Source organism: Ornithorhynchus anatinus, chromosome 4, assembly GCF_004115215.2.
Source record: "Ornithorhynchus anatinus isolate Pmale09 chromosome 4, mOrnAna1.pri.v4, whole genome shotgun sequence".
NCBI lineage: Eukaryota > Metazoa > Chordata > Mammalia > Monotremata > Ornithorhynchidae > Ornithorhynchus > Ornithorhynchus anatinus.
This window is the reverse complement of record NC_041731.1, coordinates 65,756,316-65,784,108: the sequence shown is the minus strand read 5'-3', so window position 1 is coordinate 65,784,108 and position 27,793 is coordinate 65,756,316. Positions and strand designations below refer to the sequence as shown.

General features: G+C 43.9%; 1 protein-coding gene and 1 non-coding gene across 24 annotated transcripts in view; both read right to left on the bottom strand.

Annotated features, from left to right (window-relative positions):
• The window catches only part of RIMS2 (regulating synaptic membrane exocytosis 2), a 695,597-nt gene that overhangs the window by 456,537 nt on the left and 211,267 nt on the right, over positions 1–27,793 (bottom strand). The gene's annotated exons all lie outside the window — the stretch shown is intronic.
• LOC114811755 lies at positions 1,658–1,795 on the bottom strand. Its single transcript, XR_003759451.1, has one exon. It is a non-coding gene; the product is annotated as a small nucleolar RNA SNORA7 (small nucleolar RNA).

Here is a 27,793-nt window from a genome sequence, read left to right as displayed (position 1 = left end):
ATATTTAAGATTATTCACCGTGATTCAAAGACCATATTAACAATTGCTAGGCCAAATGGGGTCACCTCATAGGTCAAACTTCAATCTTGTTTATCCAGCTTTTTGAAATAGGTTGTTTTTAGTTTTTATGTCTTTCTTTGCAAAATAATCTTGGACTAGAATCCAACACTGCTTTTTACTTGCATCTCAAATTATTGTCACACCAGAATTTGGTCAGTGTGTGGTGGAAGGCTAGATTACTCTGGGTTACTGTAGATAATTTAGTAAGCATCTGGATATTTAACTGAAAAGCACAAGTGAGCTTTTGTATCTCAAGATAGGGTGGGTAGTGGCTACTGTCTTCTTTAGCTCCATCTGCAACCTTAATCTCACTCCATGAGGACATCACCAATCCCTGGAATTTACCCTTTGGTGCCTAATACCAGGATATTTTTTTTTCCATTCTATTGGATCATGGTACTCTTATTTTGCTCATTCATCTCCTAGTCAAAAAACAAACCACCTTAGAAGTCCTTGCTTTCTTGTAATTTTCCAGAGGCCAGGGTCGCTTTAAATTTAAACTGATGTCATAAAGCAGAATCAATCTCAGAGCTCCAGGAAGGATCCTAGAAGGCTGAAACACAACTGTGCCCATAAAGTACAATACAGAATTTAAACTTTATAATCTCTTTTAGAATTACAGCCCCATATCTTGTTTTTCAGAGCTGGTAATCTTACTGCTGGGGATGTACGATTGTTTTCTTGCATTAAGGTTCTGGACCAACTATGTGCTGGCAGTGGAAGCGGAGCTTAATCTGGCTATATATGCACAGGAAAAACACTAGCTCCCAGTCTGCAAAGAGGGTAGAAATAATCTGGAAAAGGGATGTGACATAGCTCATCCTTGTGGTCTCATTTGATGGTTACCCACTTTTGGATGAATAGCTGGAATAACTAGACTCTTCCTAAAGAGACCACTACTCTTTTCACTCAGCGTGGCTCAGTGGAAAGAGCCCAGGCTTGGGAGTCAGATGTCGTGGGTTCTAATCCCGGCTCGGCCCCTTGTCTTTGGGCGAGTCACTTAACTTCTCTGAGCCTCAGTGATCTCATCTGTAAAATGGGGACTAAGACTGTGAGTCCCACGTGGGACAGTCTGATCACCTTGTATCCCCCCAGTGCTTAGAACAGTGCTTTGCACATAGTAAGCGCTTAACAAATGCCATCATTATTATTTTCACTACCCTTCAATGTCTACCCAGAGAGATCTCACAAGTCCAGGCCTCAAAGAGGATGGGATTATGGGACAGAATCAGGGACCTCACTCCCAATCACTCTGCAAGGGTGTGATTACAAAGAAGGAAGATAATGGGAAGCACAGGGCAGAGTAGAGCGGTTCTAAGAACTCAGTCAATCGTATTTATTGAGCACTTACTGTCTGCAGAGTGCTGTACTAGGCTCTTGTCTTATGCCATCGAATCGTTTCCAACCCATAGCGACACCACGGATAAATCTCTCCCAGAATGCCCCGCTCTCCATCTGTAATCATTCTGGTAGTGTATCCATAGAGTTTTCTTGGTCAAAATATGGAATTTACCATTGCCTCCTTCCACGCAGTAAACTTGAGTCTCTGCCCTCGAATCTCTCCCATGCTGCTGCTGCCCAGCACAGGTGAGTTTTGACTTGTAGAAGATTGTCTTCCACTCACTAGCCACTGGAAAAGCTAGAAATGGAATTGGTATGCCTCTGCTTGACTCTCCCTCCCGTAGCCGAGACTGGTAGAGAACTGGAAACTCTTCAGGTGTGATCCTGAGAGGGGACTAAGCTCCTGGGGGTGTACAATACTAACATAATTGGTAGACCTTCATTCATTCATTCAATAGTATTTATTGAGTGCTTACTATGTGCAGAGCACTGTACTAAGTGCTTGGAATGAACAAGTCGGCAACAGATAGAGACAGTCCCTGCCGTTTGATGGGCTTACAGTCTAATTGGTGGAGACAGACAGACAAGAACAATGGCAGTAAATAGAGTCAAGGGGAAGAGCATCTCATAAAAACAATGGCAACTAAATAGAATCAAGGCGATGTACATTTCATTAACAAAATAAATAGGGTAATGGAAATATATACAGTTGAGCAGACGAGTACAGTGCTGAGGGGATGGGAAGGGAGAGGGGGAGGAGCAGAGGGAGATGGGGGGAAAAGAGGGTTAAGCTGCGGAGAGGTGAAGGGGGGTGGTAGAGGGAGTAGAGGGAGAAGAGGAGCTCAGTCTGGGAAGGCCTCTTGGAGGAGGTGAGTTTTAAGTAGGGTTTTGAAGAGGGGAAGAGAATTAGCCTGGCGGAGGTGAGGAGGGAGGGTGTTCTAGGACCGCGGGAGGACGTGGCCTAGGAGTCAACGGCGGGATAGGCGAAACCGAGGGGCGGTGAGGAGGTGGGCGGCAGAGGAGCAGAGCGTGTGGGATGGGCGGTAGAAAGAGAGAAGGGAGGAGAGGTAGGAAGGGGCAAGGTGATGGAGAGCCTCGAAGCCTAGAATGAGGAGTTTTTGTTTGGAGCGGAGGTTGATAGGCAACCACTGGAGGTGTTTAAGAAGGGGAGTGACATGCCCAGAGCGTTTCTGCGGGAAGATGAGCTGGGCAGCAGAGTGAAGAATAGACTGGAGCGGGGCGAGAGAGGAGGAAGGGAGATCAGAGAGAAGTCTGACACAGTAGTCTAGCCGGGATATAACGAGAGCCCGTAGCAGTAAGGTAGCCGTTTGGGTGGAGAGGAAAGGGCGGATCTTGGCGATATTGTAAAGGTGAAACCGGCAGGTCTCGGTAACGGATAGGATGTGTGGGGTGAACGAGAGAGATGAGTCAAAGATGACACCGAGATCGCGGGCCCGAGAGACGGGAAGGATGGTCGGGCCATCCGCGGTGATACGGAAGTCTGGGAGAGGACCGGGCTTGGAAGGGAAGATGAGGAGCTCAGTCTTGCTCATGTTGAGTTTTAGGTGGCGGGCCGACATCCAGGTGGAGACATCCCGGAGGCAGGAGGAGATGCGAGCCTGAAGGGAGGGGGAGAGGACAGGGGCGGAGATGTAGATCTGCGTGTCATCTGCGTAGAGATGGTAGTCAAAGCCGTGAGAGCGAATGAGTTCACCGAGGGAGTGAGTGTAAATGGAGAACAGAAGAGGGCCAAGGACTGACCCTTGAGGAACTCCAACAGTTAAAGGATGGGAAGGGGAAGAGGCGCCTGCGAAGGAGACCAAGAATGACCGGCCAGAGAGATAAGAGGAGAACCAGGAGAGGACAGAGTCCGTGAAGCCAAGGTGAGATAAGGTGTGGAGGAGGAGGGCATGGTCGACAGTGTCAAAGGCAGCAGAGAGGTCAAGGAGGATTAGAATGGAGTAGGAGCCATTGGATTTGGCAAGAAGGAGGTCACGGGTGACCTTAGAGAGAGCAGTCTTGGTAGAGTGGAGGGGACGGAAGCCAGATTGGAGGGGGTCCAGGAGAGAATGGGAGTTAAGGAATTCTAAGCAGCAATTGTAGACGACTTGTTCTAGGATTTTGGAAAGGAAGGGTAGTAAGGAGATAGGGCGATAAGTGGAAGGGGAAGTGGGGTCGAGAGAGGGTCGAGACACTAACCCTGCCTATGACGAGCTTCTTCTTCCTCCCATATTCACATGTAGAAGAAGCTAGGAGTAGGGGGGAAGGGAAACTAAAGGTTCTGAAAAACTGCAAGGAGTCCCATAAGCCATTATTTTCCCCAAACTCCAATTTATTCTTATTCTCCAGTGGAAAAAGTAGCTGTTTCAGTCCAAGTGCCCCACGGATCTTTCTCCTTACCTCCTCCTTCCTCCCTCACTGACATTTTGCTAAGAGATACTCTAAATGAAAACGAGTTTCTGACACTTAAGGAAGAAAAGGTTGCTTGGGCGTTAGACCGGAGAGTCGGAAAGGAAAAAGAAAGCCAAAAAGGAAGAGAGATAGACCTAGAAAGTTCAATATAAATTGAAAATAAGAGAACCCTCAATAAAAGAAAACAATTCATAGGGTAGCAGAGAAAAGGTGAAAAGAAGGGAAGAAAAGGGAAGGGGATCTCAACTCTAGAGGGCTTATTAAAGAGCTAGAGATCTTAGTACATTTAATTTTCCAGTTCAAACACTGTGTAATTAGGTAAGCTAAGTGTGAGCTGTTCCAACAGTAACCTCAGCCCCAACCTTGAAGAAATGCCCTCTCTCCAATCAAAAGGTTTTAGTTTGGTCTCTCCAACACATATTGTTAATTATGCTAAACCATATATATTATTTTATGAGGAAGGAAACACCAAATTTCACCTTGCCCCCTCCTACCACTACTCAGCCCACATGCAGAGCACAAGACTGGGAGTAATAAGGTCCTGGGTTTTAATCCCTGTTCCACCACTTATCTGCTATGTGACCTTGGGCAAGTCACTTCACTTCTCTGTGCCTCTGAATCCTCACCTATAAAATGAGGATTAATACTGTGAGCCCCACATGAGGTAGGGACTGTGTCCAACCCGATTTGCTTGTACCCACCCCAGTGCTTAGTACAGTGCCTGACACATAGTCAACGCTTAAATACCAAAATTATTATTATTATTATTAACCTGATCTTGCCCCAGTGATCCATTCTCTGTAGACCCATCCAAAGCCGTGAGGCCACTCTAATGCCAAGCTACTCACAGTACCTCGATCTCATCTTATTTCACCACCTACCTCTCACCTACATTCTAACAGTAGCCTGCAACACCTGTGCTAAGTACAGTGCTCTGCACACAGTAAGCGCTCGATAAATACACTTGAATGAACACCCTCCCTCCTCATATCCAACATACAATACTCTCACCCACTTCAAAGCCTTAATAAAGGCACATCTCCTCCAACAGGCCTTCCCTAAGCCCTCATTTCCTCTTCCACTCCCTTTTGCATCTCCCTGACTTGCTTCATTTATTCATCCCCCATCCCAGCCCCACAGCACTTATGTACATAGCCATAATTTATATTAAAGTCTGTCTCCCCCGTAGACTGCAAGCTTGTTGTGAACAAGGAATGCATCAATTACATTATCTTGTTTCTCCCAAGCAATTAGTACAGGCCTCTGAACACAATATGCACTCAAAAAATATGATTGATTGAATGTTTTAAATGGAAGGGAAGGGGATTTTGTTCTCAGGGCACAGAAATAAAACACAGTTTATGACATGGTAAGCCACTATTATCTCTCCCTACTGTTGCCTTGCATAATGGAAAGATGCAATAACAATAAGCCACGCTGCTCCTCCTAAGTGGAAAGAGCATGGGCCTGGGAGTCAAAAGGACCTGGGTTCTAATCCTGACTCCACCACATGTCTGCTGTGTGACCTTGGACAAACAACTTAACTTCTCTGTGCCTCACTTACTGCAACTGTAAAATGGGGATTAAGACTGTGAGCCCCTTGTGGGACAGGGACTGCCTCCATCTTGATTATCTTGTATCTACCCCAGAGCTTAGATCAGTGTTTGAAACACAGTAAACATTTAACAAATACCATCCTCATCTCATTTTAAATGTACTTTCATGTGGTATATGCCTACTGAAAAATCAAGCAGGCAGTAATGAATTATTTATAGATAAGCAAAGTTAAAGATTCAGCAGGCCTAGTGGTGTGGCTGACCACTGACATGTCCCCCAAATTCAGGGCAAGATGATGCACATGAAGTCACCCATGTTCTACCGGGCTGAAGCACAGCATGTTGATGTCACAGGGGTGGTTTGACAGTGTTAGGACCAGCCTGGAACCCTTCTCCAGGGAGATCCCTGACCCTCGCTCCTCACCCTCCCCCATTCTCGCCTATCCCGCCATCAACCCCTGGCCCACATCCTCCCGCTGTCCTGGAATGCCCTCCGTTCTCACCTCCAACAAACTCTCTTCCCCTCTTCAAAGCCCTACTGAGAGCTCACCTACTCCAAGAGGCCTTCCCAGACTGAGCTTCCCCTTTTCCCTCTGCTGCTTCTCTGCCCCTCCCTTCACCTCCCCTCAGCTAAGTCCCCTTTCCCCCACTTTCCCTCTGCTCCTCCCCACTCCCTTCTCCTTCCCTCAGCACTGTGCTCGTCCGCTCATTTGTGTATATTTTTATTACCCTATTTATTTTGTTAATGAGATGTACATTCCCTTGATTCTATATATTGCTATTGTTTTTGTCTGTCTCCCCCGATTAGACTGTAAGTCCATCAATGGGCAGGGATTGTCTCCATCTGTTGCCAAATTGTACATTCCAAGCGCTTAGTACAGTGCTCTGCACATCATAAGCACTCAATAAATTCTATTGAATTGAATTGAATTTCTATAACTTCTTCCCCGAACTCTGGCATGTCTCTCCCAGGTCCCTTTGAACACTAATGGCACAACGGCATTGTGGAACTTGGTCAGGGGAGCAGCAGTAGAGGGAAGCTTTTTTTAAAAAACAGAACTGGAGACAGGTCAGCTGGAACCAGACTGGAATAAAACCGATTTGTAAAAGTTGTAAATGGGTGCATTTTTAAAGACCACATTATATTATGATTCTACGACAGCAGGATACTCTGTCTCCAGGGATTCCCTCTCTCAGTTACCGCACTTTCTTCCGACTGCCTTTACTGATATGGGTATGTGGAAGTCCCAGAGCCGAGCACATTCTCAAGACCTGTTTCCAAACAAAAGGCAACTTAAGGAGAGGAATGACATTCCAGAAGGGTAGCTCTACTCCTTCAAGCACCCCAACCAGAAAATCTTTCTTCCAGGGGACCCATTTGGGGCTCTACCTTCCCCCACAGTTCACCAGTCCCTGAGCACTGTAGAGTGAGCAGAAGCCTTTCTTCCACCAAATTTACCTCCCCAGCCAGTGACCCTGCCTGTGTTTCACTAACATCTGCTCTGGGGAGGAAGCATTAGTCAATTAACTTAGACCCAAAATCCCTTTATTGGTAAATCTTAGGAAGACCTAGATTATTAGAGAAGCAGCGTGGTTTAGTGGAAAGAGATCAGGATTGGGAGTCAGAGGATGTGGGCTTTAAATCCCTTCTCTGCCACTTGTCTGCTGTGTGACCTTGGGCAAGCCACTTAATATCTCTGTGCCTCAGTTCCCTCATCTGTAAAATGGGGATGAAGACTGTGAGCCCCACATGGGACAACCTAATAATAATAATGTTGGGATTTGTTAAGCGCTTACTATGTGCCGAGCACTGTTCTAAGCGCTGGGGTAGACACAGGGGAATCAGGATGTCCCACGTGGGGCTCACAGTCTTAATCCCCATTTTACAAATGAGGTAACTGAGGCACAAAGAAGTTAAGTGACTTGCCCACAGTCACACAGCTGACAAGTGGCAGAGCTGGGATTCGAACTCATGACCTCTGACTCCAAAGCCCGTGCTCTTTCCACTGAGCTACGCTGCTTCTCGTAGCTGATTACCTTTTACCTGATTACCTGAAACCTGATTACCTTTTATCTACCCCAGCACTTAGAACAGTGCTTGGCACATAGTAAGAGTGCTTAACAAATATCACAATTATTATTATTTTTAATAATAAATTACAAAGAACTTCATTACTCATGCAACAGAAGCTGTTCGGCATCCTTTGATGAGATAACTATTTATATAATAATAAGAATAATGGCATTAAGCACATAATAATAATAATAATAATGTTGGTACTTGTTAAGCGCTTACTATGTGCATAGCACTGTTCTAAGCCCTGGGGTAGATACAGGGTAATCAGGTTGTCCCACGTGAGGCTCAGTCTTAATCCCCATTTTACAGATGGGGTAACTGAGGCCCAGAGAAGGTAAGTGACTTGCCCACAGTCACACAGCTGACAAGTGGCAGAGCTGGGATTCGAACCCATGACATCCGACTCCCAAGCCCAGGCTCTTTCCACTGAGCCCTGCTGCTTCTCCTATTTATTGCTTTAAATTTTTAAAAGACTGCTAGGCACTGTACTAAGCTCTGGGGTCAATACAAGCAAATCGGGTTGGATGCAGTCCCTGTCTCATGTGGGGCTCACAGTCTCAATCCCCATTTCACAGATGAGGTAACTGAGGTACATAGAAATAAAGTGACTTGCCCAAGGTCACACAGCAGAGGTGGCAGAGCCGGGATTGTAACCCATGACCTTCTGACTCCCCGGCCTGTGCTCTCTCCACTACGCCATGTGGCTTCTCCTATTTATTGCTTTAAATTTGTAAAAGACTGCAAGCCTCCTGCTGTGGGCAGGGGACATGTCTACTAACTCCGTTATTTTGTACTCTCCCAAGTGCTTAATACAGTACTTTGCACACAGTAAGCACTCCATAAATACAACATTGATTAAAAGGTGAATTTTAAAGACCATATTATTCTCTGATTCTATGACAGCAGGATGTTCCATCTTCAGGAATTGAGATGTCCCCACACTTTCTTCCTTCTTTTCTTCCCCCTCATCTCTCTCCCTCCCCCCCCTCCCCCCGCCGTCGCCCCCGCCACAAATGTCCTTGAGCTGTGAGGTGATTAGAACAAAGATGATGCCCAAATATGTCCACTGTGAGGAGCATAATGGAGCTGGTGAGAATTGAGAATTGCGAGGAACATCAAGCTCTGTTCCCCATCTTTTGCCTTGGCCTTACTACATTTCTGGAATGGCTGTCTCTATGCTTGTCGGCTCCTGCACTCGCGCTGCAGAGCACTGTTGGCAGAAGGCCAGGAAACAGAGTCTGGCTACTTCCAATTATCCTTGCTCTAACTCTGCTCTCTCTGCTATTCAGCATAACTTCTCACCCCTTATTGACTTAGATGCCAATTGTCCCCACTAAATATTCCAGACCTGTAACTCCCTCCTAAAACCTGAGTGTCGCCACTTCCTTTTCCTCTTTTTTCTCCCCTGATGACTTTACCACATACTTTTCTGACAAAATTGAAAATATCATGTGGGGGATCCCCCCTAATTTCATCAGATCTCTGGTCCCCAACAATCAGCATGATCTAGTGGATAGAGCACGGGACTGGGAGTCAGAGGACCTAGGTTCTAATCCTGGTTCCATTACTTATCTGTTGTGTGACCTTGGGAAAGTCACTTCACTTTCTCTGTGCTTCAGTTACTTCATCTGTAAAACAGAGATTATGACTGTGAGCCCCATGTGGGACAGTGACTGTGTCCAACCTGATTAGCATGTATCTAACCCAGCACTTATTACAGTGCCTGTCACATAGTAAGTGACAAATACAATTAAAAAAAAGAGAAAAGAAAAACAAAAACAAAAAACTCCCATGTCCACTCTCTCATCCTTCTTGCCCACCTCTTAAGAGTACATCAGCTATCAAAATCCAGTCCCTCCACCTGTATCTCTAAGCCCAACTCTTCTTACCTCCTGAAAACACTGTGTCTGCTCTTCCTCCCTGACAACCATCTTTGACTCTCCATGCTCTAGGGGTTCCTTCCACTCTGCCTTTCCAAAATCCCCACATCTCCCATATCCTACAAAGCCCTCTTTACTTCTCTGGATTCTCTGGCACCCCACACCTATCACTCCATCTCCATCCTCCTATTATCATCCTAACTCCTTCAACTGATTTTATACCCCAGCCACCTCTATTCCTCTCTGCCATCTCCCCTCTTGACTGCCTACAATCTGGCTTCTGCTTCTTTTACTCACCTAGATGGCTCTTTCCAAGGTCACCAGTGCCTTAGACACCACGCACCACTCCTGTTTCCTGGAAACACTATTTATTCTTGGTTTGTCTGACCCAGTCCTCATTTTCCTTTTACTTCTTTGGCCAATCATTCTCAGTTTTGATGATTGGGTCTTTCCCTGCCATCCATCCCCTAATTGTAGGTGTCCTTCAGGGCTCTCTTCTGGGTCCTCTTTTCATTCAATCATTCAATAGTATTTATTGAGCGCTTACTATGTGCAGAGCACTGTACTAAGCACTTGGAATGTACAAATTGGTAACAGATAGAGACAGTCCCTGCCCTTTGATGGGCTTACAGTCTAATCCGGGGAGACAGACGGACAAGAACAATAGCAATAAATAGAATCAAGGTGATGTACATCTCATTAACAAAATAAATAGGGTAATGAAAATATATACAGTTGAGCGGACGAGTACAGTGCTGAAGGGATGGGAAGGGAGAGGGGGAGGAGCAGAGGGAAAGAGGGGAAAAGAGGGTTTAGCTGTGGAGAGGTGAAGGGGGGGTAAAGGGAGCAGAGGGAAAAGGGGAGCTCGCTTCTCATCTCGACTTACATTCATTTCTTTGGGAAGCTCATTTGGTCTCATGCCTTCAACTATCACCTCTATGTAGTACCTCTCTCTCTCTGCAATTTTGCATTTCCTTCTGCCTGCAGGCTATCTCTAGGCAAATGCCCTGCCAGCACCACAAGCTCATTGTGTCCAATACTGAACTCCTCATCTTCATTCCCAAATCTCCTTCCCGACTTTCTCTTCACAGTCGACAACAATACCATCCGCCCCCTCGCTGAAGTCCATAACTTGGCATTATCTCCTCTTTAAGCCCCACCGTTTCTGAATCCTATCTTTCGTCCACTGTTCCATTCCGAGGATCCACCCTTCCTCTCCCTGGCCACCATGCTGATCCAGGTACTTGTCATAAAACAACCTGACAACTGCAGCAGCCTCATCCCTGGTCTTCCTATCTCTAATCTAGGAGTGTCTCTCTTTATTGCTATATTGTACTTTCCCAAGCACTTAGTACAGTGTTCTGCATGCAGTAAGAGCTCAATAAATGCAACTGAATGAATGAATCTCTCCCCACTTCAGTCCATATTTCATTCTACTACTTGGATCGTTTTTCTACAACATCCTTCTGCACACATCCCCCTTCTCTTCAGACAGGAATGCCTGATCAAGGACTCAAGTTTTCTCGCTACTACTACCCACTCTCTTCTCCCACTAAACCACAGCTCACACTTCTGGTTCCTCTCCAACTAATCTACTCACTCTGCTTTGTTCTCATCTCTCCTGATGCCAACATCAAACTCTCTTGCCAACTCCTTCCTTTACCATATCCGACAGAACTCAGCTCTCCCCATGTTCAAAGCTCATCTGAAAGAACATGTCAATTTCTTTCACCTATCAATTCATTTCTAATCCACTTTACTCACCCTAACTGATTTATCAACCTTTTTGTGCCTCTTAGGAAAACAGCTTCCTGAAGCAGTTAGGCACATAATGCTCTTCCTCTTACATGAAACTTACCTTAGGGTCTCCACCACTAGATTTACAAGCTTCTTGAGGGCAGAAATCAGGTCTATTTACTTATGTAGTCTTCCAAGTGGTTAGTATAGTGCTCTGCATACAGTAGGCATTCAGTAAAAACCAATGATTGATTGCCTCATAAAGAATCCACAGGCATTACTGTTTGCTTACTCCCTACTGCTCTGTATTTGGGGGCCAAATCGGAGCTGGAAGGGGCAATTCTTTAAGCAGAATCTTAACCTTAATAAGGCCAAACGCACATCCAGGACACAATGCCAGTGTTAATCCAAGCTATTAGAAAAGGAGCACCCACACAACAATCCAGAATGGCTAAACACTTTCTGATAGTGAAATTTATATGCTAGTCTCATTTGAAAACAAATAACTTCACGTGAATGTAGAGATAAAAGAATGAAACAAGGAAATTCTGGGATCTAGATGGCCATTATTTGGACCTGATAGAGAAGATATATATATATATATAACTCTTTTATAACCGTCTTTTAATAAAGATGCATGCGTGCTTTTGCAAGGAGATGGGCATATTTTGTGTACAGTTAGTGTAACAAAATGTTACACTCAAAATGAAATCAGTTGACATCCCAGAATTTTGTCAGCTTTCTTTGATTCTTTCTACTCACACTTATGTGTACCTTATGTGTACTTTGGGATCACCATCAAAGCTTTATTGAAGGCACATCTCCTCCAGGAGGCCTTCTCTAAGCCCTCATTTCCTCTTTTCCCACTCTCTTCTGCATCAACCTAACTTGTTCCCTTTATTCACCGCCCTCACCCCCAGCCCCACAGCACTGATGTACGTATCTGTAATGTATCTATTTATATTAATACCTGTCTCTCTCTCTAGACTCCCTAGAGAAGCAGCGTGGCTCAGTGGAAAGAGCCCGGGTTTGGGAGTCAAAGGCCATGGGTTCTAATCCCAGCTCCACTGCTTGCCAGCTGTGTGACTTTGGGCAAGTCACTTAACTTCTCTGTGCCTTAGTTTCCTCATCTGTAAAATGGGGATTAAAACTGTGGGGATATCCTGATCAGCTTGTATCCCCCCAGCGCTTAGAACAGTGCTTTGCACATAGTAAGTGCTTAACAAATACCACCATTATTATTATTATTATTATTAGACTTTTAGCTCATTGTATGCAGGGAATGTGTCTGTTATACCGTTTTACTCTCCCAAGTACTTAGTACAGTGCCATGCATGCAATAAGCATGTAATAAATAGGACTGATTGATTGAGCACCTACTGTGTGCAGAGCTCTAAGTGCAGGAGAGTTGGTAGACCTGATCTCTACCCTCAAGGAGCTTACAATCTAACAGGGGAGATAGACACTAAAATAAACTACAGGTAGAAGGAAGCAAAGGAGTATCAAGCCAAGCATATATGTGCTGGGGATACGGAGAAGAAGCTCTAAATAACCAAGTGGCTAAGTAACATGACATTTGGAGACAGTTTGAGGCTAAACGTTAAGGAAAGATTAATCAGGGAAGGCCTCGTGGTGGAGATGCGATTTCAGAAGGGTTTTGAAGATGCAAAGAGCAGTGCCAGAGTGGGTCTTTTGGCCCCAGGGTGGTGGAGGAGGAGGGGCTGGAGGAAGATTTTGAGGCAGGAGGGGGACGGGGATGGGGGGGGACGGGGAGGAAGAGTTCAGCAGTGGTGGAAATGAGAATTAAGTATAGTAAACTGGCTTGAGAAGAACAAAGCATGTGAGCTGGGGTTGTAGGAGGAGCAGAAAATGGATAGGTAGGAGAGCTCCAATTGCAGGTTTTAAAGCCAATGGTCAACCATTAGAGATCTCTGAGGCTCGAGGAGCCATGAATTCTGTGCCTCTTTAGAACTATTGAAAGGTTTCATTTTGTTAGGCTCCTTTCAATGAATTGCATTTATTGAGCATTTACTGTTTGCAGAGCACTGTATTGAGCGCTTGGGAAATTACAATATAACAGACACATTCCCTGACCACAAGGAGCTGCAAACTCGTGTGCCGAAGCAAGGGAGGAAGCCAAAGGCCTTTCCCACCCCATACCCATAATAATAGTAATAGTAATTGTGGTATTTGTTAAGTATTTACTATGTGCCAAGTACTGTTCTAAATGCTGTGGTAGATACAAGATAATCAGGTTGGACACAGGCCCTGTCCCACATGGGACTCACACTCAAGCACTTAGTACACTGTTTTGCACACAGTAAGTGCTCAGTAAATATGACTGACTGAATCCCCATTTTACAGATGAGGTAACTGGGGCACAGAGAAGTTAAGTGACTTTCCCAAAAAATGCTCTAGATTCAGGTGGAATCTAGTGAACTGTGCAAAATGTTGTGTATGACATCATATTACAATGTGTCCCTGGGGTTTACTCATGAGATTTCAGGTGTAACTTCAGGGTCCTCTGTGGCCACCCTAAACTGATAAATTTTAGAAACATTCATTCATCCTCAGGATAAACACACAGTATCACAAAGCTCAACTCTGGAAGCTCTGCCCTAAGAAGCTTCTCTCCAGAATCCCTTTTCCCCCACCGCCTCCACCTAATCATCTAGCTTGATGAACATTTCTGAACTTTTCCCCTCCAGTTCGAAGCATTCCTCCTAGTCTTGCATTCCGTTCACTAAGCAGAGAAATTTAAAGCCATAATGTCACACATGTCAGGACACGGTGATTTATTACGGCCTGTCTTGAGGGGTAATTTGGATACTTAGTCATGCACTAAAATCCAGGCAACTACCTCTCAAATACTTCAATGTTTACAGAATTACATAATCAGACTGTGAAATCATCTTAAAGGTTTTCATTTGGAAGAGCGTATATATTCTTTCATCCTAAATAGCAAAGTCCATTTTATCTACTCCTTTTAACCTTAGACCCCGTATCCACGTTTCTATACCAGAATCTCTTCCTGCTAAATTCATGAATCTTTAATCGTTTGACTCAAGGAAAAATGTAGGAAATAGCATCGAGACATCCACATAGACATTACAAAAGCATTCGATACCATCACTAGATCAGGGCTCTGGATATGACTAAGCAAATTTGGCTGCTCTGAAAAGCACAGCATGGTTCTGCAATTACATCCTGTGTGGCTGGCCGGGTCAGAACCAAGGGTTCCATGTCTGATCCAGTCAATCAGTCACTTTCCATACCCACAAGCTTACAGTCTAGAGGGGAGACAGACATTAATATAGATTATGGATATGTACATAAGTGCTGTGAGCCTGAGGGAGGAGTGAAGAAAGGGAGCAAATCCAAGTGCCAGGGTGATGCAGAAGGAAGTGGGAGAAGAGTCAATCATAATTATTGAGTGCTTACTGTGTGCAGAGCACTGTACTAAGCACTTGGGAGAGCACCCTATGACAATACACAGCCACATTCCCTGCCCACAACAAGCTTACAGTCTAGAAGGGGAGACAGACATTAACATAAATAAATGATTACAGATATAAACAAAAGTGCTGTGGGGCTGGGAGGAGGGATTTATAAAGGGAGCAAGTCAGGGTGACACAGAAGGCAAATGAGGGCTTAATCAGGGGAGGTTTCTTAAAGGAAATGTGCCTTTAATAAGGCTCTGAAGGTGGAAGGAGTGATCACCTGCCTGATATGAAGGGGTAGGGCCATTCCCCATTGCCAATGAATAATGATGGTATTTGTTAAGTGCTTACTATGTGCAAGGCACTGTACTAAGCGCTGGGGTGAATACAAGCAAATCATTTGGACACAGTCCCTGTCCTATGTGGGGCTCACAGTCTTAATTCCCATTTCACAGATGAGGGAACTGAGGCACAGAGAAGTGACCTGCCCAAGGTCACACAGCAGACAAGCTCGAATTCAAATCCTGGACCTTCCGACTCCTAAGCCTGAAGTAAAGCAGGGCTTTGTAGTTGTCCCGGACCTGTTCAATTGATTCTATCAGCCATGCTGTAAGATGCTACCAGGGAGTTGGATCCAGGCTTCTCAGCTGCTGGGAAATGCTTTTGGTTCAGTGGGTTTTCAGCTTCGTCCAGAGTTCTAGAGATAGTCACTCAAAAACTGCCATACATAGATGAACCGTGCTCTAGGACCACACATACGAGAACACATGCAAATGAATGTAAATCACTTCACCAAATCGGGCAGGTATTATGGGTAGTGATTAGTCTAAAGAAAACTGAGGTGAAGTACCAGCCTGCTACTGGGAAGACATACACACAACAAAAAATGTTTACTGGTAAAAGAGGTAAGCAGTATCACAGAATATGGTTACTAATAATCATAGTAATTATAATTATAGTTATATAAATAGATTTATATAATTATATTATATATTATTTAATGTGTATTGTATTATAATTATAGGTATATAAATATAATTATAGTAGCTATATAGTAACCATATAATAATAGTATTTGTTAAACGCTTACTATGTGCCCAGCACTGTGCTGAGCACTGGGATCAATATAAGATAATCAGGTTAGACAGAGTTCCTGTCCTGCCTGGGACTCATAGTCTAAGTAGGAGACAGTAGAATCTAATCCTCATTTGACAGATGAGGAAAACCAGGCCTAGAGAAGTGAAGTGATTTACCCTCCATCACCCAGTGGGCAATTGGCAGAGTTGGAATTAATAATAATAATAATAATAATAATAATAATGTTGGTATTTGTTAAGCGCTTACTATGTGCAGAGCACTGTTCTAAGAGCTGGGGTGGACACAGGGTAATCAGATTGTCCCACTCAAGGCTCACAGTCTTCATCCCCATCTTACAGATGAGGTAACTGAGACACAGAGAAGTTAAGTGACTTGCCCACAGTCATACAGCTGACAAGTGGAGAAGCCAAAATTCGAATTCATGACCTCTGACTCCCAAGCCCTTGGTCTTTCCACTGAGCCATGCTGCCTCTCAATTAGAACTGCAGACCTCTGACTCTTAGGCTACTGACCTCTAACCTCTTGCCACTAGACCCCGTTGTTTTCCCACTGCCTGGAATCCACTCGTCGGGCTGACAGAAGCAGGGGTGGCTTTTCTGCTGGAGGCTCCAGCTCCTTACTTTGGCACTACATTAACCAGTGACTCCACAACAGACAAGAGACTAGAGAAACAAATAAAAGTGCCCAGCTCCTCCTTTGGAAGACAGTCAGTGTACCATCAGCATGACCTCAGGCTCCAGATAATAATTAAAAAATGATGGCATTTGTTAAAAGTTTACTATGTGCCAGACACTGTACTAAGCTCTGGGGTGGTTACAAGCTAATCAGGTTGAACACAATCTTTGTCCCACATGGGGCTCACAATCTCAATCCCCATTTTACAGATGAGGTAACCAAAACACAGAGAAGTGAAGTGATTTGCCCAAGGTTGCACAGCAGACAAGTGGCGGAGTCAGGATTAGAACCCAAGTCCTTCTGACTCCCTGGGCCCCGTGCTCTATCCATCAGGCCAAGTTGCTTCTCATGAAACATAAGGTCTTAGAAAACTGCAGTGTTGCCTAACCTCCTCTGTGGGTGCAGCACCTCGACCCCATACAGGTGACACAACCAGCTCCTTGAGCAGTTTGCTCCCCATCAATAGCAGGTGTGGAAGCATAATAATAATAATGTTGGTATGTGTTAAGCGCTTACTATGTGCAGAGCACTGTTCTAAGTGCTGGGGTAGATACAGGGTAATCAGGTTGTCCCACGTGAGGCTCACAGTCTTAATCCCCATTTTACAGATGAGGTAACTGAGTCACAGAGAAGTTAAGTGACCTGCCCACAGTCACACAGCTGACAGGTGGCATAGCTGGGAGTCGAACCCATGACCTCTGACTCCCAAGCCCATGGTCTTCCCACTGAGCCACGCTGCTTCTATATACAAGGGTCAAGGTTCTGCATTTGCCCCCTCCCTTCTCTCTAAGCCATTTCAGCTCTAGGCCTGCTTGATCCCCTCTGGGTACTCTTGGTTGCCAAGGCAATCACTTCACAACACATCTTCCCTTTGCTCTCTAGGTCTTCTAATAATAAGAAGCACTGTTCTTAGCTCTGGTGTAGATACAAGTTAATCAGGTTGGACACAAGCCCTGTCCCAAATGGGGCTCACACTATTAATCCCCATTTTACAGATGCAGTAACTGAGGCCCAGACAAGTGAAATGACTTGTCCAAGGTCACAGAGCAGACTTGTAGGAGAGGCAGGATAGGAACCCAGGTTCTTCTGACTCCCAGGTCTGTGCTCTATCCAAGGAGTAGCTGGAAACAAGATAAGCTACTCCTTTAGTGGGGTTGGGTGGGTTTATTCATTTAATAGTATTTATTGAGCGCTTACTATGTGCAGAGCACTATACTAAGGGCTTGGAATGTACAAGTCGGCAACAGATAGAGACAGTCCCTGCCCTTTGACGGGCTTACAGTCTAATCGACTGTAATTGAGAACAAGGCAGGGGCTGGATGGGAAAAACCTATCCCATAAAGTTACTGCTGCCTATCTTGATGGATTTATCCTTTATTCTTGATATCCTTTGATTAAATTAGTTGCTGTACTGTGTATAAAGAAGCTCTAGATTACTCAGAGTTAAGCTGGCCTTGACTAGCTGGGGAAACTCTGCTCATCAACCAACTCTCCCGACTGGTGCTAGAGAAGCAGCATGGTGTAGTGGATAGAGCACAGGCCTGGGAGTCAGAAGGTCAATGATTCTAATCCTGGCTTCCCCACTTGTCTGTTGTGTGACTTTGGGCAAGTCACTTAATTTCTCTGTGCCTCAGTTACCTCATCTGTAAAATGGGAATTGAGACTGTGACCGCCACATGGGACAGGGACTATGATCAACCTGATTCACTTGTATCCACTCCAGTGCTTAGTAAAATGCCTGGCACATAGTAAGCACTTAAATACCATAATAATAATTATTATTATTAATTTTTTATACACTCAAACACAACTGAAAATCCATGAAGTTTTTCTTCGACACAGGCTATACGTGATATCAAATGCAAGACAGTCTCACTAATAAAGAAGCTAAGGAATGTAGTCACACTTTTTTTTAATGGTATTTGTTAAGTGCTTACAATGTGTCAGGCACCAGAGCATTGTTAAACTTCCAGCACTGAAGCTACACTCACCTCAAAACAGCTATGCTGGATGGGGCACATGAGGAGAATGAATGATAGTAGGATTCCCAAAGAGCTGAGTTGAAATTGGGAAACTAGAAGCACAGGTGGACAGGTGATAGCCTAGGATACAGTGAGAGGCCCTAGAGATCAGAGGTCTCTGTAAGGGGAGAGAACTGCTGTGTAGAAAGAGGAGTGGGAGACAAGGCATGTTAAGAGTGGGATTTCAGTGCCGATGAGGTTGGAAATCCTATAATAGTAACTGAAGATCCGGCGTGCTTTCCAGTTGGTGTGTGGGTGAAGTGGGGTGGAACAGGAACTGTGTAGAGTGAGAGGAAGCAGGTCGTTAGAGGGGCCATCGGGAACACCAACCTGGATTTTGAAGTCTTGAGGATCAGAATAGGGGAAGAGAAAGAGAGAAGGAAGGTGAAAAAGGACTGTGTCTGACCTGATGGTCATAACTACCCCAGCATTTGGAACAGTGCTTGGCATGTAATAATAATAATAATAATGTTGGTATTTGTTAAGTGCTTACTATGTGCAGAGCACTGTTCTAAGCGCTGGGATAGACACAGGGGAATCAGGTTGTCCCACGTGGGGCTCACAGTCTTAATCCCCATTTTACAGATGAGGGAACTGAGGCACAGAGAAGTTAAGTGACTTGCCCACAGTCACACAGCTGACAAGTGGCAGAGCTGGGATAGCACTTAACAAATATCACAATTTTCTAAACAATTTTAATGATAATAGCAATAAAATTGTTTAGAAAATTAAAGGTGAGACCAGAAGGATGTTATGTGAAAGAAACATTATTGGCATAAGCTTCAGAGAAGGCCAAGATGAAAGACGGAGTGAAAGGCGGTGGTAGTATTTCCAAAACTCCCAAAGGGAGAAGATTGATTCCTCCCATCTCCCCATAAATCGGCGAGATTGGGGGAAAGGTGAAACCCCTTCAGAGTAGAACAGCTCAGGAAACAGTGTTGCCTGGAGTTAACAAGGCCTCAGTGATGGCAAGGAAGAGGAATGACTGAGAAAGAAATCGAGGATGAAAGGGATTGGACAGCCCTTCTCTTGATGGAAGCAATATGGAGTAGTGGAAAGCACTTGGGCCTGGGAGTCAGAAGGTCATAGGTTCTAATCCCAGCTCTGCCATTTTTCTGCTGCGTGACCTTTGCCAAATGCCTTCGCTTCTCTGGGCCTCAGTCACCTCATCTGTAAAATGGGGAATGAGGCTGAGAGCCCCACGTGGGACAGGAACTGTGTCCAACCCAATTAGCTTGTATCCACTTAGTGCTTAGTACAGTGCCAGGCACATAGTAAGTGCTTAACAAGCACCATAATTAATTATTCTTATTGATGGGGATGAGGATTGAGTGGAATAGGGAGGGCAGGTTGGATGGGAGTGAGCTGATGGAATGTATTGCTGGGGATGATAGCTGATGGATAGCTTGGGGCCATGGTGAGAGAGGAAAGAGAACAAGGATGTGGTGAGCAGAGGGAGGCTGATGATCTCTCTCCTCAAGGAGTTTACAATTTAATCCAGAGACAAGCAGAAACAGATAATGATCATAATAATAAAAATAACAAATGCTCATTATGTGCCAAGCATTCTACTAAATCCTGGGGTAGACACATGACCATCTGACCAGGCATACATTCTTTAGCCCACATAGGGTTCACAATATAAAATTATTTACAATTCATGGGAGCAGGAAGAAAACTGTGATTACAACTAATAACAGCAATACTATGGAAATATGCTATGAAGCTCTGAGGAACTTGAGAAAAGAAAGATGGGAATTTGTGGGTATTTGCCTCTTTCCAGGATTATAGTGATCTAAAGAAGTTGGAGGGGGTTCGGGGTTTAGAACAATGGCTAAGAAAAAAAAAGGTTTTTTTTTAAATTACTTGAAAGAATACAAAGAATATAACTACAGTTCATTGCCTATCCCACTGCCTCAAGTTTGGCATATTCTTCTCCACAGCATCTAAGGCTTCTTTCCAGTATCTTTTTCACAACTTTTCTCTCTTTCTCTAGACTGCAAGATCACTATGGGCAGGGAACATATCTGCCTCTTCTTCTGTTGTACTGTACTCTCCCAAGGGCTTAGTATAGTGCTCTGCTCAAAATAAGCACTCAAATAACACTGATGGATTTCTCATATAGCTTTTCTTCTTGGATTTTTTTCCCATGTCCCAGACTTTTCTCATCTGATTTTTTTTCCTCCCCAGTCTCACAATACATTTTTCTTTACCTCAGTCTTTTACCCTGATTTTCTCTCCACAAAATAAATGTCTGGTAATAAATATATATACTCTTTTATATATATATAGAGAGAGAGAGAAGCATCGCTAATATATACTTTGGTTGTGGCAATCATAAATGCCAATAATATGATGGATTTAGTGACACATATATTAAGGAAAGTATCAGTCACATAAAATAAATAATCTTGGGCAATATCTCTGGGATGAAAACAAGAATTTCTCTGCCTCATTTTGTCTCTCTATCACCAATAAGCAACATAGGAGAAAAGTGTGAGACATATCCAACCTTAAGAAAGGAGGAAAGAACATGTTGGCTGGGTGGGTAACCTCGAACAAGTCACTTAACCACTCTGAGCCTCAGTTTCCTTACTGTAAAATGGGGATATTAATGCTGCCTCTACTTAACTCACAGGGATGTTATGAGGATAAAATGAAATAACTAATGTGAAAGTCCTTTGGAAATTTAAAGTGCTCTACAGCTCAAAGCACTATTTTATCATCACAGGTTGGGCACCCTTGTTGAAAGAAGAACCTTTCCTTTGGAAGCCGTGATGTGCACAAGGAGGAAAAAAAGAATGTTGATATTTGTTAAGTGCTTACTATGTGCAGAGCACTGTTCTAAGTGCTGGTGTAGATACAGGGTAATCAGGTTGTTCCACATGAGGCTCACAGTTAATACCCATTTTACAGATGAGGTAACTGAGGCACAGAGAAGTTAAGTGACTTGCCCACTGGGAAAAGCCCAGGCCTGGGAGTCAGAGGAATTGGGTTCTAATCTTGGCTGCATCACTTGCCTTTAGTGGACCTTGAGCAAGTCACTTCATTTCTCCATGCTTCAGTTACCTCACCTTTAAAAGGAGAATTAAATCCTACTACCTTCTAATTAGACTGTGTACCCCATGTGAGACAGGGACTGTGCCCAATCTAATTTACCCCATCACTTAGTAGAGTGCTCGGAACAGAGTAAACACTTAATGAATACCATTAAAAAAAGGGGTCCTTTAATAGATGTCAGCACCACTTTCCCTCATGTTCCTTGGTGAACACACACTTTCTGAAGCACTTCCAATTCCTTAATTGCTCCAGGACTCTGGTCCAGAGAGTTTAGGCACAACCCAGGAGACCTCCACCTGTCTGCTGTGTGACTTTCAGCAAGTCACTCCACTTCTCTGTGCCACAGTTACCTCATTTGTAAAATGGGGATTGAGACTGTGCCTCATCTGGGACATGGACTGTGTCCAGCCTGATTTGCTTCTATCCACCACTTTGTAAAGTGCCTGGGACATAGTAAGTCCTTAGCAAAAACCACAATTATTATCATTATCATTATTATTACCTGTGTTTGGGAAGAGCCCCAGACTCTCTAAAGTTGACATTAATATTGGAAAGAATCAAAGCCATTACAACTGACTCTGTCCCTAGTCAACAAAAGAAGCTTACAGTACTTTCCCCAGCTTCTGCTTTACTCCACTGTGATGGAATAATACAAGGGCTACAAGACCAAGACAAACAACCTTTATCCAAGAAGTAGCCTTCGTACCTCTTGACTCCCTCTCCACTCTATTACACAGTAGATGACAGTTTACTAGCAGTGGGAAGGGAAAGAGAAAGTCTAGGAAAGGTGCAGGCATTCCGTATTGCTGCACCTCTCAGTTAAAATTCCCTGCAACTTCTCCTCATCTATCATCATCATAAATATTTCTGAATGCACACGAGCTGGAGAATGTACCAAATGCACAGAAGAAAAAACATGCTTCTTGCCCTCCTGGTTATTTAATTCTAAAGAATAAAAGAAGGTTTAAGGTAAAAAGTTATGGTTTGCTTCAATGTATTACAAACTTCTCCCAAGAGAATTAATGGAATTTGTTGTTTGTTTTTTTGGAAACCTACTATTTTCAAATTTGGACTCATTCCTTTAGCTCCTTCTACCTCCTTTCCTTGTCTTTCTCTTACTCCTATCTTACTCTATTTTTCCCTTCCATCTTTCCAAATGCCCTTTAGAGAAGCGGAGCAAAGCTCCCCTTTAATTACCACCAGCCACATCAACTCTTCAATCAATTGATCAATAGTATTTATTGAGTGCTTACTGTGTGTAGATCACTGTACTAAGCATTTGGGAGAGTATGCTATGGCAGAGTTGGTTGGCATATTCCCTGCCCTCAACAATCTAGAGAGGAGCAGAAAGCCAAGTGTAACCCAAACTTAACATCCAACCCACCTAATCACTGGCCTGCACTGGGCTTCTGCAAATTTTGTTGATAAAACAGTAGGATTAAGAAACAAAAGAAATTATTATTATGGTACTTGTGAAGTGCTTACTATGTGCCAAGCACTGTTTTAACCACTAGGGTAGATTTAAGTTAGTGAGGTTGGACCCACTCCCTGTCCCAAGTAGGGTTCAAAATCTTAATCCCTATTTTACAGAGGAGGTAACTGAGGCCCAGAGAAGTGAAGTGGCTTGCCGAAGGTCATGCTATGCATGAAAGAAACTTTTACTTTCTTTCCCACTGCATAGTTCACTATATTCTGGGAAATAAATGAAAAACAAAACCCTTTCTATACTTGATTGGCAGTGGCAAGAGTTAAACCATGAAACAATCATTAATCTCGGAAGACAACATGTGGATTGATGCTGTACTCCATCAAGGTTAATCCTCGAGCTCCTCACAGAAGTAATGTTTCCTTAGTCAAACTAAAACAAACTCCTACTATGTGCAGAGCACTGTACTAAGTGCTCAGGAGAGTACAATATATCAGTCATATTCCCTGCTCAACAGATAATGAATCCTCACTTTGAAGATGAGGGAACAGAGGCAGAGAGAAGTCAAGTAAGCTGTCCAAGGTCACACGGCAGGTATGCGGTAGAGACGGAATTAGAATCCAGGTCCTCTGACTCCCAGGCCTGTGCTCTTTCCACTAGGCCACACTGTTTCCCTGCTAGCTTGAGAAAAGCTTTCTGGTCCAATAATCCTCAATGAAAAAGTACCATAAGAAGTTTAAAGTTTTTAATAGAAAGTGCCAATGAAGCACTTGGTTAACCAAAAATTTTAATAAAAATGATAAAGTCTAGGGTGGAAGAGAGAGGTGGTAAGGGAAGTGAGAAATGGTAATAATGTACCAAACCTCTGCTGCTTACAAAGCAGAGAGGAATTCTACCAGGTAATAGACCTACAAAGCATAATTCCTTCCTAAATCCCTCTAAATTGTCTGAAATTCTCTCCTAGCAATTGCCTTCATTAAAACTTTTTAAGAAGTGAGAAAAACATTAAACTTTATCAGTTTCCAAAAATATATTTTTCTGCATCCCAGATTTCTTGTCCGCAGATCAAAACTTTTCAAAATGACTCAACTGAATTTTTTTTTAAATCTCTGCTTAACAATCTCAGTTAAGGAAAGCTACAGTGATTTCAATCAGTGGAACATTCTGACTGCTGGTCCCTCTAGACTGTAAGTTCCTTTTGGGCCAGGAATGTGTCAACCAACTCTGTTATATTGTACTTTCCCAAGTGCTTAGTACAGTCCTCCGCACACGGTAAGTACTTGGTAAAGACCGTGGTTGATTAATTGGTCAGGGCACTGGAAATTTCCTTGCTCCTGCCAGTTGTTGGCAGGAAGATCATTTTCTTTTACCTTTATTCACCTCACTTCCTTTTCCTCCCTACCCTACCTCCCTGCACCCGTGTCCTGCCTTGGCCACACCCTGTAATCCTTTCAAAATTTGAACCATCTCCGCATCTTGCAGTTCCCCTATTCTCCCCTGACTACAAGTACACCTGCTCCCTACCCTAAAATCTCCAAGTTGTCCCACATTTTGTGTTGCTTGTTCTTTCCCAGGCCTCACCAATCTGGACTGTAGAGGATTGTAGCCCTCTAGACTGTAAGCTCGTTGTGGGCAAGGGAATGTGGCTGTTCTTGTATTTTATTCTCCCAAGCACTTAGTACACTGATTTGCACACATTAAGCACTCGATATAATTGATTGACTGATTGCTACCCGGGGTGTTCAAGGGCAGAGATGAGACCAGCTGATCTGGGTAGAGCCTGCCATCCTCACTCCTGCCACCACAGAACCATGGGGAACAGGGCAGCAATGGTCTGGTGGTCTGGGGAGGTCAGGAGAACTTTGCTTATGGAAAAAGAAAAAAAAAAGGCATGCCAGAACAGATCCATAACATTGTCACTCCAGAGCAATTGTGAGAAGTAATTAGAGAAGCAACGTGGCCTACTGGATAGAGCATGGGCGGGGAAGTCAGGAGGACCTGGATCCTAATCATGGCTCTGCCTCTTGTCGGCTCATCTCGGGCAAGTCACTTTATTTCTCTATGCCTCAGTTACCTTATCTATAAAATGGGGATTACTATGGTGAAACCTATGCGGGACAGGGACTGTGTCCAACCTGATGACCTTGTTTCTACTCTGGTGCTTAGAATAGTGCCTGGCACAGAAACTTATCAAATACATTTTAAAAATTGTGGGTAACTACAACTATTACATTCTTAGATCAGAAGGGCGTAACAGACTGGAGCAGAGGAAATGAGGTCATACTCCAGTGCCATTCAAATCTCCACAGTGCATTCCCGTCTCATTTGCCAATTGAGGAATGATATCACAAGAATATACAATCAGTCTCTCTGCCTGTCCAGAAGGAGATCTGGCAGCCACTAAGAGGAATAGGAGCAAATGGGCAAAGTCAAGGAAAATTTCCACATTACTTATACAACTACTCTCTCAGGATAAAAACTCAGAGGGTTCATTCTTGGTCATAGATACATGCTTAATGAGTTACTCAAGGGGGCCCATTAAAGGATAATAGGACAAGTGTTCCATTTTCCCAAAGATGAGGGAATTAATTACTGCTGAAAAGAGGAAAGAGCACCTTTTCTATTATCACTATTATACTACGATGATGGCTCATCCCACTTTCTAGCTCTAATTAACCAAAAAAATTTGAAATGGAAATCCAACTTCTTCCCTGTTCAACTGTGCCTACTTCTTAAAAATGAGTTCAGCTGTCAGCCTCAGTTCTGAGGCTTCAGAGAGGCGGAATATAATTAAGAAGTATTTTGAATTACTGATAAAGAGGAATTGTTCCCTTCAGGAGAATTTAACAAGAGCTTCTGCATCACAGCAGGCAAACAACTGAAAGAGAGCCAGTGAGTTCCTGCCCTGGCTCTCACTGCCAAGTCACTCTGGGAAGTGCAGACCTTTGCTCCTGGGAAATGTAGTTCTCCCTGTTGATTTCCTTCTTATCCTTCTGTGCTCTCACCCCAGATCTGTTCAATTGGAGTCCAGTGTACTTTATGAGATGCAGGCTCTGCCAACACTGTCTCCCCACATTTTGCCACACCATGTGTATTGCATAAAATGTCACTCATCCCCCTCCCTCCCCAAAAAAATCCACAAATGGTCCAACTCTCATCTTTCTGCATAGTGGCATGTGTTTGCAGAATATGAGGAAAGGAGTCCTCTGATGAAGGAATTAGAATTGGACCTAAAGGGAACACAACACTAAGAACACAGTGCTTTAAATAAAAATAAATAAAATTATGGTACTTTTCATTCATTCAGTCAGTCAGTCAGTCGTATTTATTGAGTGCTTACTGTGTGCAGAGCACTGTACTAAGTGCTTGGAAAGTACAATTCAGCAACAAAGAGAGAAAATCTCTATCCAACAGAGGGGTGTGCCAAGCATCGTTCTAAGCACTAGGGTAGATACAAAATAATCAGGTTGGACACAGTCTCTGTCCTACATGGAGCTCACATTCTTATCCCCATTTAATACAGATGAGGGAACTGAGGCACAGGGAAGTTAAGTGACTTGCCCAAGGTCACAAAGCAGACAATGGGGGAGCCGGCATTAGAACCCAGGTTCTTTTGACTCCCAGACCCATGGTCTATCCACTAATCCATGCTGCTTCACAATCAAATGTATTTACTGAGCACATACTTTGTGCAGAGCACTGTACTAAGTGCTTGGGAGAGTACAATACAAAAAAAAATAGTAGACATATTCCCTACCCATAACAAGCTTATAGTCCAGAAGAGCTTACAATGAATGCCATTTTGTGACTGGTTCCCCATGGACTCTGAACAACCAAAACAATGCAAATTATTAAGAGCACATAGTCTCCTCTTCCACAAAATAAGTCAATCAATCTGTATTGTTTACTATTAGAGCACTGTACTAAGCACTGGGAGAATACGATAGCGATATGACTCAATCCCCACCCTCAAAAAACCCTTAAATCTAACAGAGTAGACAAACATAATATTCACTGGAATTAACTGGAACAAGAAAAATGAATTGGGGAAGGCCTCCTGAAGGAAGAGGAATTTCTGAAAGTTTTTGAAGGAGAGGAGAACTATAATATGGTGGATTTTAAACTGAAGGACTTTGAGGCCAGAAGAGTGTAAGCAAGTTCATTCATTCATTCATTCAATAGTATTTATTGAGCGCTTACTATGTGCAGAGCACTGTACTAAGCGCTTGAAATGGACTATTCGGCAACAGATAGAGACAGTCCCTGCCCAGTGACAGGCTTATAGTCTAATCGGGGTAGACAGACAGACAAAAACAAGAGCAATAAATAGAATCAAGGGGATGTACATCTCATTAACAAAATAAATAGGATAATAAAAATATATACAAATGAGTGGACAAGCACAGTGCTGAGGGGAGGGGAAGGGAGAGGGGGAGGAGCAGGGGGAAAGGGGGCTAAGAGCTGACGGGAGGTGAAGGCGGGGCAGAGAGGCAGCAGAGGGAGCAGAGGGAAAAGGGGTCGCTCAGTATGGGAAGGCCTCTTGGAGGAGGTGAGCTCTCAGTAGGGCTTTGAAGAGGGGAAGAGAGTTAGTTTGGCGAGAAGCAGCGTGGCTCACTGGAACGAGCACGGGCTTGGGAGTCAGAGGTCACGGGTTCGAATCCCAGCTCCGCCACTTGTCAACTGTGTGACTGTGGGAAAGTCTCTTAACCTCCGTGCCTCAGTTACCTCATCTGTAAAATGGGGATTAAGACTGTGAGCCTCACGCTAGACAACCTGATTACCCTGTAGCTACCCCAGCGCTTAGAACAGTGCTCTGCACATAGTAAGCGCTTAACAAATACCAACATTATTATTACAATAATCCAGCCGGGAGATTATGAGAGCCTGTACCAGTAAAATAGCCATTTGGGTGGAGAGGAAAGGGCGGATCTTGGCGATATTATGAAGGTGAGACCAGCAGGTCTTGGTGACGGATTGGATGTGTGGGGTGAATGAGAGAAACGAGTCAAG